This window comes from Fringilla coelebs, assembly GCF_963513975.1.
Source record: "Fringilla coelebs genome assembly, chromosome: 1".
Taxonomy (NCBI): domain Eukaryota; kingdom Metazoa; phylum Chordata; class Aves; order Passeriformes; family Fringillidae; genus Fringilla; species Fringilla coelebs.
The window spans coordinates 111,500,805-111,519,043 of NC_140028.1; positions in this window are offsets into that span (position 1 = coordinate 111,500,805).

Consider the following 18,239-nt stretch of genomic DNA (forward strand, 5'->3'; position numbering starts at 1 on the left):
GAACCCCAGCAAAGAAATTCCTTCAAAGAACACTACTAAGATGTTTGGAGCTTGCTAACCAGAAGGTTTTCTACATTATGATCCTCTTAAGCCTTGAGAAACTCCTTGGGTGCACATGGGTGACAGAAAGACAGAAATACTGCATTTGTTTTGCCCACTATGACACAGAGAGCCTTGGCCAAAGTAAATAGTGAACCCAGGTCCTGGGCGTCTCACTCACAATTACAGCCAAAGCCAGCTTTTCTTCCCATCTCTTGTTTCCAAAGTGTGACTGTTCTTTCCATCTGTACTTGCTTTCCTGCAGCTTGGCCATTCTCTCTCCCCATGGCCATCTTCCCTGCTCAGCACACCAGGACTCAGTGGCAATGGGGGTGATACCTAAAGCCTGCAACACCTGCTATGTTTCCTATACTCCGTTTCAGCAGCATGGACAGTCATGGTAGGCTGACTCTCTGTCTTCTTATCTCAGCTGCCCTAACACATATCATGGCTCTGGAGATGCAACAGAGCACTTTCCAGTCCACAGGCACAAAAAAATACCCAAAATTACAGCAGCACCTGCAGACCCGGCCACTCCCTCTTGACGAAAATGTGATTCTCATCTCAGTAAGAAATCAGAACAAAAGTTTTTTTTCAAAGACTTTCTGACTACAAAAACATGGGAAGCAAATATAACAAGTCAAATCCCCAGGCTGAGATAGCATTGTCAACACAAGGCAGGATATGGCATTTGGTGTGAACTCAATGCTATTTTATTAAAAGCTGATAGGTGCTCATGAATATAAGTTAGCAGTTTACTTTTATCTAACAGGGTTTTTTTTTCTCTGAAATGACAGGTTCCTATTTTAGTATATAAACTTGCTTTTGATGTATTGATGTAACCTAGAACTTATCAATTGTGGAGAAAACAAGACAAACCACGGTAATATTGGGGGGGGGTTGTAACACAGTTATTGAGCTTTCATGATATAAGCATCATAGCGAAATAATTAACTACATTCAGGAGTGCACATCCAGCTTGCTTTTGAAAAATCACATTCCAAACACACACACACACACATATATTTCTATAACAGCCATATAAATAGACATTCAGTCATATCCTAACTTACAAAACATACACTACTGACAATAGGTGTGATAAACTCTTGTCTAACACTGAACAGCTTTGTCTCTTCTCTCGCTACAATTCTCTACCATGCTGAAAATAATTCTGTGTGTGCTGCTGAATCCAGGCTCTGAAATCTGAAGATTGTTAGACCACCATGCTGTACAATCACCAAATGCAAGATTAAAGTGTACAGAGGCACCATATTACTCCATTATCAGCAAAGCACAAAAATATCTTCTTTTAGTGATTATTTGCACAGTTTTAAGAAGCTGAATTTCTTTCCAGAGAAGAATGTTTGAGAATTTCCATCCTTATAACATAGTAATATTATGGGTATCTAAAGGAAAAAAAAAATAAATGCAGCAATTCATTTTATATATATTTTGTATATAATTATTAGCTTTTTAAATTTAGGATGAAGTTACACCCATCAGATATTTGAACAATTTGTAAAACAACAGTGTTTTTTTGGCATCATTAAAGACTTTAAAATTTAATTTAAATCTTACATTACTGCTGAAGTACATTTAATGTAACAACAAAAAGGAAAATAGCAATGTTAATAGCTGGCTTGCTTTAACAGCCATCAGTAAGTGATCCTCACAATGACTTCATGTGGCACTGAAAGCTGCAGTATCCCCAGAAGTCTAAATGCAGGGAAATCTTAAAAAGCAGTCACACAGAGAGAGAAACTACGATCAGAACAGAAGTAATTGCAGAAGCTCTGTTTCTTTTCCAGCCCTAGAGACATGCCAGTCCTCTCATCTTCAGCACCAATGCCACGTCAGTAAGAGCCCGGCAGCCCAGGGAGCCGATGCTCCTGGGGCTTGGCTTGTGTCAGGAAATTCCTCCTCTTTTCTGCTGGCTGCAGTGGCTGCACTGGCAGTAGGAGCAGCTCAGGGAAGGGAGGAGGGCGATGTGCTGCAGGGGCCTGGGGAGGTGGGAAGCAGCTAGGAATAACCCAAGCCACACTGGCCTTCTCCCTCAGATGTTTGTGGGAGTTTCTGTGGGGAAATCCAATATAGAGACAAAACAGGGAGTGGCTGTTTTCTACAACATGCAAAACCAGGCTGCATGCATCCATGTGAAAGGAAACATGCCTACTCATGATGGAACTGCAGTCTCAGTTCAGCTGCGTCATTTTCCATTGCTGTTGTATAAAGAATAGCATTTACAACCTGACATCAGCCCTTTCAGTCATACAGGGCTTCCCCAGAGAGATGACTAAACAATCACCCAGGTAAAAGGTTTAATGAGCACTTTGAAGGCTGTCTTGATCTAGAAAATACTCTTATGCATATATATAAAAGCTTTGGCCAGAATTTTAAGTAATTCTTAAAAGGCTGGTTGTTAATAATCTAAGATCTCTCATACAGGGGGGCCTTCTCCTCCACTGGAAAACACAAAGGCATTTATGAATAATTTTTTTTTTTAAAGTTGAACGTTGTGGAGTTGACATCACTGAGATGTGCCAACGATCAGCAGGGCAGGTCATTGTTATTAGCCCGAAGCACTGCCCGCACCCACTGCTTCCACCATCCCGACCTGCGGGTAACTGGGAAGCTTCCTGGGAAACCAGCTCATGGAGACACCAGCAGGTTCCTCATGCAATGAACAGAAGAACAAAGACAGAATTTGGGCTTATTTTGACTAACATTTACCTGCATGTCGTCCATTCAGACATGAAGGGACACCAAACCCCTCCCGAGCCCAGCATCTGTGTCCCCCTAACACTGAGCAGACACAACCTTGCTGACTGTGAGCCACACCTGACAGCTTGTAAAAGCCCACTGCAAGGAACAGCAAGCCCTCCTGAAAACTTTACCCAGGATAAAACCATGCTTCCTATTCCTACTTTTCTGCAGTGATTTTTGGGTTTGTGCATGCTGGTTGGTATTTCCCTGCACATAAATCCTGGGTCTCTTCTGCAGAAGCGGGAAAGCACAGACTGCTCACAACACTCATGACCAAATTTGCAGACTCATTCTTTCCCCAAACCATTAAAAATACTGGGTTGCTAATTCCAATCCTTCATCCAGGATTTCTTGGAAATGGCCAAGTGGTTTAGGATGCCCAGAAATCCTCTTTTCCAGGAGGTTCAAAAGCTAGGAAAAATAAATACGTCAAACAAGGATTTTAAAGGAGTAACTATGGTGGTAGAAAACATGAGCCCAAAATGTTGGCTGTACCCACGATCCTCTAATATTTTCTCTTTCATATTATCAAAAGATCAAGTTCTTAAGCCTGCTGAACTCGGATGGCTAGGAAAGCCTGAGCTCAAACAGAAGCTGCTAATGAGAGGCATTTCCTAAAGCTGCTTTAGCAGGTGCTTCCTGCTGAAATGGGGAGGGTCAGGAATGGAAATCTCATTTGGAAAGTTTCTAACCCCGAGGATAATATTCAGTGGTGCTGCCACTCTCACTGCCATCTGCACTAGAAAGTGGTTCAGACTGAACTAGATAGCACTTGATCCCACTGAGTGAGCCCAATTGTTTGCATTCTTGCACAAATGTGTGAATGGCAGCCTTCCGGCGAAGCAAATGCTGGGTCTGCTCCCTTCAAAGGCTTTGCCAGTGATCCTTGCCCTGCTGGCTTCATCCTTAATTGGCCTACACGGTGGGGAGCAATTAAAAATAAATGGTAGCTTGCTGTGCTGCTGTAAGGGGAAGTTTTGCGGCTCCAGGCATGAGCGCAGCTACCTCAGTCCATGGCGTATGCCATTCACGGGGGAAAGGCACAAGGGAAAGGGGAGAGACCTGGCTATTCTAAGTGCCAAGGGGGAAGGGGGGGCGGGAAATCACATTGTAGTCTGCAATAAATCAGCATTAGCTTTACAATTAAAGGTTTGATTGTCTGGGGCCAAAGCACGCTTTCCCTTGTGTGTCTGTGGAATGCAGGAATGGCATTTCATATTATGGCTATCATCCAGAAATGGGATTTTTCATACCATCTTCACAAGCCCCCTTCAATTCAGTCTCACCAGAGAGAAGAATGGCTCATCTGCTTGGAAAAAAAATTAGGTTTCTTCAAATGAAACACCCAATACCAGAAGCTGTAAAACTAGTCTTTCATTAAAGACAACTAATCTGAAAGAAAAGCAGTGTCCCATAACTGTGTCAGGAGGCTCTCTGAAACTTTAATCATAAGGAGGGAATTTTGAACCAGCAATTAACTTGCCACAGTCATCTGTATCAAGCAATGAAGTTTCTTAGATAATTTCCTACTACTTATTAATGAAAGTCTGGTATAAGGATGAACTGAAGAACATGATCATTTATAGAATTAAAACTTGAATTAAAAATACAGATTTTTGCTACACAGCAACCCATATTTCCATGACATTTAGAAGTGGATTAAAGCACAAAAAAAAAAAAAAAAAAGAGAAGCTGAGAGTCACTTGATTTTCCTTTACTCTCTGAAGATATCTGACACTGAAGGTGGTCAGCTTCACCCAGGTACTAACCACCTAACTCATGTCAGCAACAGCCATTTTACAAACATGACATGTATGCCATTTCTTAATGATGGGGTTCCACATCATTTTTTGCATCTTGCTGCTTTACTACAAAGCATCTCTGTGCTTCCTGTTTCATAAATGTGTGGTACCTTCAGGGATGTCTCTTCATTTTGTGATGTAATAAAAGGGATGAAGTCTGCCCTAGGAAAATCTCCAGGACATCCTTTTCTTTTATCTCACTTTGTTGATACTAAATAGAGGCTAACAAAAGGCTTTACTCAGCTGATACCCTGAAAAATTTCTGATGTAGTATGTAAGAGCTTAGCATCTCTGGGAAAAGCTACCACTCTTTTTAAGCAGATTCAGTGAGCATGGAATAGAGCTCGTTTAGGACACACACTTTTTGTTGCACTCATTTTTATGCCCAGTGTTTAGAAAGAAAATGTAGGCATACATCTAAAAATCATTTCTCCCATAGCTAACATGTGATGGTTGGAGTGGGAAAGAAAGATTTACTGGCTATGGCAGGGGCACTGAGACTAGATGGCCTTTAAGGTCCATTCCAAGCCCTTAACATTCTAAGAGCCTATGATTCTATGCAACAGTGCAAGTCAAACTCTGTGATTATACAGATCTCCCCCCTCCTAGGAAATGACCTAAAAGAAAGAGTATAGAAAGATTTTTTTTGTTTCAGTAGATTTCATCCTCAGGGGGAAACAGGTTATATAAATTGGATTTCTGCATAGAAGTATCTTGTCTCTTGTGCTGCAGTGTAGCAAACCATCTGAACTGCACTGACAGCATATGATTTACTCAACTGCTGAACTAGGAAATTATGTGCAAGCACACAGATTTGCTATATTGTTTGTAGGCACCTCCAAAACTCACCTTCTCCAAACCTGCACAATTTCAACAGCAAGTAGGATGCTGTGGGGGTGGCAGAGAACTTTTCATGTTCTCTCCATAGACGGCTGGAGAAGATAATGTAATTTCTAATTCTTCAACAAAGAAATGTCACTCATCCCAGGCACTTTCCTTTTAGTCCATTAATTCCTGATGCAGTTTCTAAAAGAGAAAAAGTTCAAAATTAGGCAAATCTCTCTAAAACAGATCTGAGCACAGCAACAGCGAGGGGCCAGTTGCTTAGTGATAATCACAAAGGCAAAGAAAAAAATACTGCAAGCCCTGCTATAGCTACGTGATCAATGTGAGGAAAAGGCCATGGCCTTGCAAGGGAAAAAAACATTGAGCTGCTTTGTCTTGTTGCTTGTAAAGATTTCTTATATGCTCATTCTACCTGATTACATTCAACACTGACAATCAGGTTTTTTGACTCCAGGATTGATAAAAAATTACTACTAAAAAAACACTAGGGGCTATAATATATTGTTACTATGACCTTTGTAGTCAAGTCTTTAAAAAATCAAGTTGTATTCCAAAGCACAGGGCAATTCACGGCTTTTTTGCACATGCTTTTTCTTTCTCCCACATTTTTCAAACACAGCATTTAAGCACTATGAAACATATTTAGATGAGGCACAAAAGATGCCAATCATATGGAGGCTGTCCTAAAAAGTTTGTCTGTTCAGACTATTAGACATAACCTGTAAGAAAACTTTAATATTTAAAAGCTGCTTCTGCTAGGGCTGGTCTTATCATCCACGATGTCACTTATGAGGTCCCTTCCCCACTGCTCAGGAACTTTGACTCCCAATTAGTCACTACATGGGTCACAGGCAAATGGTCCTCGACATGGCAGGAAGATATCACCAAAATAATTTCTGACCATTGCCAGTCTCTTCCTGTTCAGGAAGCATTAGCCAGTGCTAGTTTCACTAGCCAGTGAAAACTCACCTTTTTTAGTGTTAATTCCTGATTACAGTGCTTGTGGTTACAGTGGCAAAAATGTCATTTTTATAATGCAAACTATAAAAATTGCAGTTTTACTTACCTACCTGCTAAGTGCTTTTCACATTTACAAATCACTCCAAAATAGAGAGAAGGAAGTGAGACAACGATTTTTTTTCTTTCTTTACCAAAAGGTTCTAAAATTCCTGAGTCAAGAATGGAAGAGGTGCACTGCCTGATCCATCTAAGAGTACTGACAAAATGAAGGTGCACATAATTTCTAGCCCCAGAAGTAAGTTGTATATTTATACAAATTATGCAAACCTTGAGGGAATACAATACAAAGCCAAAAGTGCAAATGAGCTAAAGATTAAGAAAAACATAACAAAACATCATAAAGGGAAATTCAGATTGCACGGCACCTATGGGTACACAGGCCACTTCCATACTGCACAGTGGTGATTTCCAGTGTCCTCTGGATTCCTTTCCCTCAATAAACTTTGCATCTCGAGTTGCATCTCACAAAGGGCTGGAGGAGGGATGGTACTGGAACGAGCAGCTGTCAGTCCTGGACACATCCCTCGCTCGTGGCCACCAGTGCAGCACCATCTGCTGGGAACACAGACACTTTGGACAAATCTTTCCAGCACCAGCGTTTGTCCCCACCTGTCCTAAACACGACACACACAGAAAATGTCCATCTCCCTGCTTTTCTGCCCTTCTTTTCAGCAAATATGAAGTGATTAACCACCACAGGCTAATCAGACTATTGCTTGAGCACTTGGCAGCTCAGAGGACTCTGCAGAAAGCAACAGGATACACAGAAAGCTGGCATTTTAAGGTCCTGTTCAAGAAGTCATTTCAATACAGTTTCAGGTTAGTGATGCCAAAATGAAGCCGGGAACAGGAGGCAGGGTCCTGTGGACTGAGCAATGTTTTTCGGTGCCCAACCTTTGCAAGGAGACTGGCTTCAGACATTCAAAAGTGAAACAGAAAAGGTAAGGGTTAATTCAACTAAAGAAGCTACTAGATGAGAGATCTAAGCTAGTGAGCATAGCACTTGCTGAGTTATTATGTCAGCCTTAAATCTGTGGGAAAATCAGTCACATTTCCACAGACAAAACTAAGCTTCATTATAAAGTAGGACATCAACATCTTTATTAGCTATGAAAAACACCATGCGTCCTCCCTACATTAACAACAAGAGCCAGCTGGAAAATTTTGGCAGGCTTTTATTTTTCTCTCAGAAAAGCATTCATTGGAGGAGTCTGAACCTTTGACAGAAATCAGAAAACTTTTACCCTGAAAGGATACTGCAGGACAGAATTTCTGCAACTTCAGAAGGGCTGGTTGAGGGTATAGGCAACACACTGAGACAACCATACTGTTGCTGTTGTGGGGAATACCTCAATTTGTCCTTCCTCAGGAATCTCCTCATCCCATCTTGTTGAGTGGCACAGTCATGGCCAGAAGGACATTAATGAAATATGTCCAAACTTTTTGCTCACAGAAGGAAATACAGAGTGATACTCCTGGAGTTTTGGGGTAGGACATTTTTGACAAAACCTTAATTCTTGGATCTCCTTCAAAAGCAACCCAAAACCTCCAAAAGCCAAGGATCCCTTAGTATGATGTAGCTTAGAGTGAGTTGAAGTAAATGGTATCATCTTAAGGTATAAACTTTACACTGAGTAAAAGAGAGGAAAGACATCCAGGAATTCTCAGTGGAATGGTAGGCATTATTCAGTATCAGCTAACCAAGTATGCATGCTGTAAAGTGGCAAAATATATCAGATTTAAAGACCAGAGGCACTTGGAGAGCCAATTCATCTAGTTTGTTTAAAAAACTCTTCTGCTTCTTTTGGTAACCCCGTGGACTGAGTTAGCACTGACAAGTCTGCTTGTGCGTTCAGATTTTTAGTGAGAATTAACTTTTTATTCGCTGAGAATGTTGTCATGGATTAACAATCAAGAAAGGGTCATCTGTCATGTTTTTCAAATAAATGCTCCCTGTTTATCAATGAATCCAAATATTACTAGGTTTTCATCACTACCTGGCCTCAGATTTGCAAATTCACTACATCACCATGTCATTTGCTCCATGATTGAAGTTGCAAGCAAGGCAGCCTTCATTCCTGAAAAATCCAATCTACTAGCCACAGCTTATATTTCTCCTAAAACATTTTATAAATCTGGAAAACAATTTCTATCATGAGGATTTCATAAAGCAGCAGGGGAAATTGAGTGTATAAATCTATATAAATACCTAACTAGTAACAATCTCTGGTATTTTAATTCAACATAGTTTAGTTTCCTTCTTATAAAAATGGTTTCATTTCACAAAAGGTACGTTTTAACATGGGAATTAACAGAGTTTGGATTATTGAATTATCCAAATGAATAATGTGAATTATGCAAATTCACAGTCCTGACAGTCCTGATTAATTTCTTTTCCAACTATTTTTAGTAACAAAAAATGAACAGGAGGGAAGGTCACTGTGACCAGCAGCGTTCTCTGAATCCAGCTGGAGACTGCTCACAGCAGCTATGTACAGTTTCAGTAGACAAATCCACAAGCCCCAAATATTTCTCAAATGTTAAATCAATTAGTCAATATTTAAAGGCCATATGCAACAAAATTCTTTGTTCAGTTGCCCCTGTGAATGTCACCACTGTTATTTCACATGTACAGGGCACAGCAGCACTCTCATCAGCTGATGCCTCACTGCGAGTATCAACAACACCCAAAATAATTGTCCCTGACCCAAAAGCCTACAATTTAAATGGCAAGCCTCCCCAAAAGGATGACATGAAGGGTTATCAGGAAGGGGATAATAAGAATTTATAGGTTGTGTGTCCTAGTGAGTACTATTGCAGTGTATATAACTCCTTTTCAGAACAGTACCTCTGCATCTCCATTTGACTAATGGGGCGTGCTGGTTTCGTTTGGCTTTTATAGCAAAACCAGGCTATATACTATAGCTTTTTTATAGGTTATGTACTAATTCATATTATATGGCTTGAAGCCTTCATGCATGGTGGAGCAGCAAGTAGACAAGGGAAAAGAAATGGTAGTGTCCTCACAGAGCATACCAGGATTTCCCTATCTATAGTCTCCTGCTTCTCCTGTTTCTTTTTCTTCTCCCAAAATTCAGAGGTCTGTACATGTGTGAAGCCTGCCTGTGGGGGCAGAGCACACTCTCCAGCTCATGGGGCCAGCACACGCTGGTCAAGCAGGTTTACTTGTCACCCTGAAAGTGAAAAACAGACACAAAACCCAAGCTAAGAGTTCAAACATGGAAAAGGTGAGGTTAGGGCATGGAGAGATTTGTTGTTTGAATTCCAGTTCTCGTTCACATTGGGGTGTGTCCTTACCATTTACTCACACATTAAAGGGTAAGACCAAGAAAACCCATCAGAGAGCTCTACACAACCCCATGGGCAGCCCCTTGGCAGTGCAGTATGTTCAGCTGCACCAACAAATTCCAAATTGAATGTAAGGACTCGGTGCAGCCCCGGAACTGCTTACAGTAACTTTCCCAACCCACTCCACAGAAAACATTTATTTAGAGAAAGAGAAGAGAAGGATGAGGGTATCAGAAAAAAGGTATCTGAAAAAGCAAATGCTGTCTATAGTGCCTCATTTTTTAAATGAGGCAGCAATTTGTTAATTCACCTTTCTGTTTTAATAAATACAGCCTGTAAAGTAAGGAAATGTATTCACAGAAGCCTGTAACTACTCCAAAGAAAAAAATGTTAATTAAAAACATCCAAACAGATTCCTGATTGGAAAGAACTCTTTGTCTTTGGCTATACATACTAATTTCCTCAGCAGACAGGAAAAACAAGCTAACAGCCCCCAGAAAGACCACAATGCAGATTTATGTGACAAACCACCACTACCTGAAGTGTAAATGTTATGGGTGAGCGGGGAAAAGACAAGGTACTGAGTGTATCCTGCAGCACAGGCAGAGGTTTCAGCTCAGCATTCACCCAGCCTTGATCACCTGAATCTCTGCCAGCATCATTCTTAGCCCACATAAGGCAACTGACTGATTTCAGTTGTCTCTTTTCAGACTGTTGAGCATGTGAAATGAATACAAATACCTGGCTTCTTTCACGGTTCAAAACAGAGTAGGAAACTCAAACATAAGCTGCAAAGATAAATACCTATTTGCATGTCTACTAAAGCAACTTACATCAGTCTAATGTAAATAAATATATTGTTTACATTTATTTGAAATTTCACTACAAAACATAAACCACATATGTAAATTATTTTCCTTTAAATTCCCATGGACCAAGGAACAGTCCTGAAAAACTGTTCAGACGTGCCATGTAAGGAAACATATTATTCCACAGAGGGATTAATACTGATTTACAGCTTGGTGTGCCCCAGCTTTAGGAAGTTGTTCCCTCAGGGACAACATTTAGGGCCTTCTGGTCATGAAGCTCTGCCAACAATTTTAACTCCTGTGGAAGCTCTCTCCCCTCACAAGCAAGATGCCCCCTGCCATCCAGTCTTGCCTGAAATCCTGTTCAAGATATTATAATCTGTAGCTTTGTAAGCACTGGGACAAGACCTGACATCTGACATCTCTCTTTTCTGTGGATTCACTCATATTTAATAAAGGGTGAGCCTTTTTTTCCATGAATGATTTCTTGTCTACATGTATGTCCATCTTCCTGAAATATGCAGGAACTTAACAGCCCTGATCTCTATCCCATGACAGTCAAATTTAGACAAAATTCCCCAATACTTACTCAGAGACCAGGAAGGAATGAGTGACATAAGCAGGCACACAAATAATGAATGTAACACAATTGCTGCAGCCAAAAAGGAAATTGACTGCCTTGCAGTTCTGACTTGTGTTGGATGGTGACAACAACATTGCTATTCATTGAGAATTATCACTTATTGCCAGCCTTCTTACAGGTGAAATTTCAAATTACAGCATTTGAAAGAAGGCTCCTGAGGTGCAAGGAAGGTACTTTTGCATAGATACTGTAAGACCAGAGAAGACCTACTCTCCTTCGTTTCTGTACCCTGTGCTGTGTGAATACGTAACCTCATTTCCTCATGATTAATGCAAAACACCCCAGTTTTAATCTCAAGCAACATGCCAAATGTTGTGAATGTGAAACTATAGTTTTAATTACCATCATGAATTAAAGTCTTTAAACCATCCATGTTCAGTCTCTGCTCAGAAAGTCTTCATATCTTCATGAAACTAGCACTTGAGATGGCTCATTCAGTTGTCCTCAGCTGACTGACCTGGGGACCAGGAATATAACTACTCACTTAAGAATTCTACCAACATAATAGTAATAGTAATAGTAATAGTAATAGTAATAGTAATAGTAATAGTAATAGTAATAGTAACAGGAATATTACGCAGAAAACCTTCAGTGGAGTCGTGACTCACAATGGGATTTCGGAGCTGTTGTGTTATATTATTAAAGAATGTTTTCTCTATGTTGTGTCAAAGAAATTGCTCTAGAAAGTGGCAAGACTGAAGGGAAGTCCAGCAAATAATTCCTCCTATCATAGTGAACCATCAAATTTTTTCAGTAATTACATATTTGTCTACACCAGCAAGCACGGTGACATTCTGATCAGCTCTCCACAGTAACAGAGTAGTTGCTTGCAGGGCAATGACTCCAGAAATCATGCTTTCCACCATTACTGATGTGCTCAGTCTGACCCACCGAATGACAGCCAAGCCAAAGAGTGGACGCTCTTGTAGTTAGCACAGCATGGAACTTGGGCCATCACAAGCACATCAACAATCCTCATGCTGATAACAAAAACATTTATCTAGGTGAAGAGGTGAAAAAGAAATTGTCTGTTCCCAAATGCTGTAGGACACACAGAAAAGAAGTATTTAGATTTTAAATGAAACTGTCTTCTCATATACAGAATGCAAATAGCTGAGATACCACTCAGAGGTTATGATCCAGCCACTCAGCCCACCAAAGTATGAAGATATGCAAGTGATGTCAATATTAACCAAATAATCTATGATGGATGTAACTCCATGTTGAATGGAGTTTGCCTCGGTTTGCCATAGCATCAACAAATTTTACCTCCTACCCTCACTACAGCACCTAGTATGTGCCTGGTTTATCTGAAGATCATTTTCTGTTGTTTTCAAATAGCATAATTAATAACACGTGAAGAAGTAAGCAGATGAATGCAAATGTAAGTAAATCTCTGATCTACTCTGCTCTTTCCTACACAGCAAGCTGTTGCACTCTTGTATATGTGAACCAATAATGTCAGCTTTCATGCAACTCCTCCCATAGATTACCCTGGATATGTCAGTGGGAAAATGTGCAGTGGTAAAGTCAGAATATGTTCCAAAATGGTTGCATGCTGCTTTGGTTAGGGGAAGCTGTATAATTAGTGCACTGCACAACAGTCAGCATAGTTTCATCAACTGCAGAACGTACTTCTATTGCTACAGAGCAAAACTACCTCAAAAAAATTATTAATATTTAAGTAGAAGACATTTCCTAAATCTGCAGCTCTAAAAACACAGAGTAACAGCAAATACACTCCTCAGATTCAAAACTATACATACAAACTATGTAACATACTGGGGGATGTGGAGCGACCTGATGCTTATGGATGCATCACCCAAGGAAGGAAAGGCACAGCAGGTTGCTCTGAGGCTTCACACTCAGTACATCAGCCACCTTGACACTGATAAGCAGACAAAGATGTAAGCTCATCCTTAATGGATGACCAAGGCACAAGAAATTGAATGTAGGAGCCAGTCACTTTCAATGCCTAACAGCAAGATGAATTAGGTCTCAGATTAGGGTCTCAGTTTGCGATTGATCACTGTCACTTTTCAAAGTTCAGGCTCTCTTTACTTTTCTTAGGAACACTGCTAAAAACAATCCCCCACTGTTTCTTTAGTCAGTCTAAACCACAGGAAAGTTTTCTATTACTGAGTTTAGTCTTCACCACTCCCTTTTGCTTTTAAAGAGTGATTTTTCTGAAGCCATTTGGTTTGTTTTTTTTTGTCTGTGCTCTGTCTAGCACTGTCCTTCCTGATTATTTACTGGTTTACTGCATTCTATCTATACCTTACTGCACCCCTACCATTTCTAATTCTATGCCTTTTCTAGTTCTGATTTACTCAACTTTAATTTCCTCTTTCCCTTTCTTTTTTAACTTTTTCATCTAGAAATCACTTTTTATAATCTTTTATTGGCAGCAAGATGGAGGTGTCATGTACTTGCTGGTGTACAGATGCTTTCCTTCTAATTCCATCTTTTCCATCCAGCCACTAGAAGGTGTTGATTCTAAAGGCAGACTTAGTGGTAGGTACACGGTATGTATTATCTATGTGAAAGCAAATATATGTTTTATTTAGAGAATTTAAAAAATAAATCAAGACTAAATGTATAGTCCTCTACTTTACTAGTTAATCCTCTATTGCTTGTGTATTTTTTTAATTTCTAACTCCAGAAAGCTACCTAGTTTATTCTTAAACTTCTAAAGGTACATGAATGAAAGGGAGTAAAACAGAATACGAACTTTACATAGGAGTTCCCTTGTGGAACCTTAAAACCGATTACTGCCACCTTCTGTAAGGTTCAGATCAGATGTGATCATCTGGAAAGTCAGTCTTCCAGAATAAATGTAAAGCAGCAAAATTTCAGAAAAAAAAGGCAAATTATACAGATGACTTTCAAGGCTTGCAAAACGTTGTGGGAGAGGTCCTTATCCCTCCTACGACTATCCTTTGACAGAAACAGAATTGCCAGAGGGAAATACTGATTCCATACAATCAATAATTTTGATTTTCATGCTGTCACAATTCAGAAGCAAATTAGGAATCAGAGGATCTACCAAGAAATGCCAGATGGTTCATTAGAAAATATAGCAGCTGTCCTTTTTTCTCCAATGACTCATTTTAAACTGGTGGAAAATGAAGTTACTTAAATCTGCCCTGTACAGCTCTATAATAAAAACAGACATGAAAATAAAAGTTGAGGTGTCCAGCTACTCACTGGATTTACCTAGCCTGCCATGCAGTGTAATCACTCAGCAGTTTCACAAAACAGATCACATATTTCCAGCAAGGTATCTTTACTCTCACCACCCTACTGGCCCTTGTCTAATGGAGTTCACAGTGTCAGGGCAGACAAGGAAACAGCTGTCAGTATGAACTGGGTCAACACCTACATATAGGGGAGATACCAAGGACATGAGCTGACCATGAACATTGTACCTCAAAGCCAGTACATGGGTAGTTAGCAGCACTCTCATTAGATGCCATATCAAAGGTGGCTCCTGACTCAAGAGCCGGGAAATGAAAAGCAAAGGCAATTTTAGAGGGATATACGTGAATGGCTTGAAAGAAAAAGCAACTCCTTACTTCAACAGATTAGCAATACATCTATTTCCAAGGCACCCACGTATTTGAACAGAAAACAAGGGATAAAGAAGTTACTTTAAAATCATATCAATATTTACTATCTTTGGGTTCTAACTTTGCAAAACCAATAGCTCAGAACTGTTAATAAATTCTTGTGGTCATAAAAGGAGACATACTAGACTGAAACTCTTTTTCTTTTTAGTTGTATCACTTAAGGGCTTAATTTGGTGTGTTTTAAGAATGTAATGGACTAGACATATTCTTCTGAGCTCAGCCTCAGTTATTACAGCACAGCCAAACTCTTTTCACCATGGTTTGCTAGAGATAACAACTCTATCCCTCAGCCAAGCATAAAGATGCGAGCAGTGTAAAAAGAAGTGGTCCAAAGGGACATTTTTCACATTGCTTCACTAAAAAAAGGTTCATTTTCAAGTTAATTCTTTCCAGTTCCCCAGCTAAAAAAAAGACAGCTTAATTCCTGTTGCTAGGTGAGTATATTAGCAAAGTCTAAAATACAGCTCAATAAAAAATTTATATGATCATCTCACCTATGTAGCTGGATTATGTGTTTATAAATTTCAATCTTTCAAAAACTTCTGGAAGATTGCTCAAATGTATCATTGTTAGATCTGCAGCCACAATTTCTCCACAGCAGCAATGTAAATTACATCAGCTGGAGAGATAAGTGCACACACTCCTCTGAGGAAAAAAAAACAGAAAAAATTTTATGGGTTTTACATAAATGTAGTGACACAAGCCCCTTTTTCCCACTTGAAAATTTCCAGGCATCTCTAAGTATACTGGTAATTCTGGGGGAAAAAAATATTTTGGGCACCACAACTGCCTTTTTACTTTCAGACACCTGGTACCTCATCTTTCTATTACTGTCTGAGAATGAACAAGAAATCAGTGAAACAAAGCAATGGATCAGCAAAAGTTGAATTAGTTCTAAAATTTAGATATGGCATTGAGATAGATAACTATAAAATTCAAGAAGAACAAGCATCTATCTTTATTTCTAAACAAGATATAATTTTAAAATAAAGTTTAAACATTTCCTTGCAATATTAGTAATTCAAATGTTGCTGGAATGTGAAAATAACTAATTTTTCATCCTTAAGCTGTTTATATGATTTTTTCAAAGTTTTTTCCACTTTAATAACCTACAGTTTTAATAAACACTTGACACAGGATTTCTTTAAATATGCCTATATATTAAAATTCTCTTATCTTTCAAGTATTTTTAAAAGATGGTTAAATTGATCCACTTTGCAAGACAATGTTTATACTACCTCTTTTTAGCAGTATTGTAAACTGAATGCAAGCTGTTTTTTAACATAATCCACAGCTGCTTCAAAATGTCCTTTCTGAAGCTCTAGTGCTTTTTTCAAAGTACTTTAATGAAGAATGCCTTTAATTAGTATTCATTTCAAGTAGATTTTTATTCATTTCATAAAAATCTGGTCTGAGGAGAGTTCTCATCATTTCAAATAACTGACTAAATACTAACATCCTAAAAATTAGAGCTAGCAGTAAGAATTCATATGCCATTTTCCCAGATTTCCTTTACTACTGCTTTTGAGCATGTCTTCATCTTGCTATAAAACTTAAAAGACTCTGTTACACACTGAAGAAGGTTTGAAATGAAAGGTTAAATGGCTAAATTTCACCAGAGCTGAATGTTTTATGCAATACCAGCCTTGCAGAACACCGACAATGATAAATACTGTGCAGTTAACTCCCTTTTATTGGGTCCTTTCTGTCCTAAGGACCAGAAGCACAATACTGAGCCATGGGAGAAAATGCCTAAGAAATCTGTATTTTCTGCTTTGATTAGGTTTAGTTAACCATTTTCTGACTTTTTGTACTTAAGCATGTATGTGCAATGTAAAAAGACCATAAGAAAATTAAAGTTAACAATTTCCCAGCCTCCCTGTTGTTCTTTCTTCATCTGTGAAGAGATTTTAGCAAAAATGCAACACTCTCTGTCTTTATTTGGACTGAAATGTATTATCTCTACCTCTGGAAGGGGAAACAGAGATGGAATGAGTTATGTGGGCTGAAGTCATATAGTGAGCCAAGGCAAATCAGTAAAACACACCTCTCCAACTACTCTTTTAACTTCACAAGACTGCACTTCTAGCAAGTTGTGATATAAAGCGCCTTATTTCTTTGCATGGATCTAGGATATATGAAATGTGAACACCAGAATGCACTAAGCCATAGTGAAATGAATTTGAGAAGGTATTTCATCTCTCAGACCAGCTGAGGCAAACACAAGGAGACTGCTTGTAGGACACGGTCATTTACCAACCATGTGCAATTTTGCTGATGGCATTATTGGCATTAGAGTATACCACCTTATTAACTTTAATAATTTGGGATTTTCATAACACCTGCCACTTAGATTCAGTCTTTGTGCAACCTTGTTTTTTAAGCTAACTTCTACATGTTCACATTATCACGCAGTGGATGGTTCTGAAGCTTTGGTGTCCACCTGTGTTGAAACTATCACCCCATTCAAAGCCCAAACACCAATTTCTATTGTTTTCCGACTATATAATCTTTTTGAGTGATTTTCTCCCCCTAACTCCAGGCCTAAGAAGCTGTGTTATTTGAAATACAAAGCTGATGTCCTCAGAACAAGAGACACATGGAGATTTAGAGCAGGTCCAGTGGAGAGCTTTAAAGTTGATCACAGAACTGGAACATTTAAGGAAAAGCTGCAAGAGCTGGGCCTGTTCAGCCTGCAGAAGAGATGGCTGAGAGGGGACCTCATTAATGCCTGCCATTAATGCCTGCCAGTATCTAAAGGGGGGGTGCCAGTGGAGCCAGGCTCTTCTTGGTGGTGTCCAGCAATAGGACAAGAAGCAACAGCCAGAAACTGATGCACAGGAAGCTCTGCTGGAATGTGAGGAAGAACATCTTTACTATGCAGATAACCAAACACTGGAACAGGTTGCCCAGAGAGGGTGTGGAGTCTCCCTCACTGGAGATATTCAAGAACTCTCTGGACACAATCCTGTGCCGTGTGCTCTGGGATGGCCCTGCTTGAGCAGGGAGGTCGGACGAGGTGACCCCACTGCGGTCCCTCCCAACCTGACCCGTTCTGTGATTCTGTGAAACAACCGCACGGCCCCTCAGTGTTGGCGAGCTTCTGAAGCGCTGTGCTCGAAGAAGGAATCACTGAGGGGGATGGAACACCCGACGAAATGGGTGAGCCTGGGTGTTTACCCACGGGACTCCGAGCTCGGGGAGAGTTGGGCGTTTGCTCCCAGGCTCTGGGAGTTCCACACCGAATCCCGGTACCTTGGGCGGCCCTGAGCCCGCGGCCCTGAGCCCGCGGCCGTGCCCGCGGCCGGGCCCGCAGCCCCACAGGGCGCTTTGGGCACCATGGGGGCAGCACGACGGCTGCGCGGCGCAAAGGCAC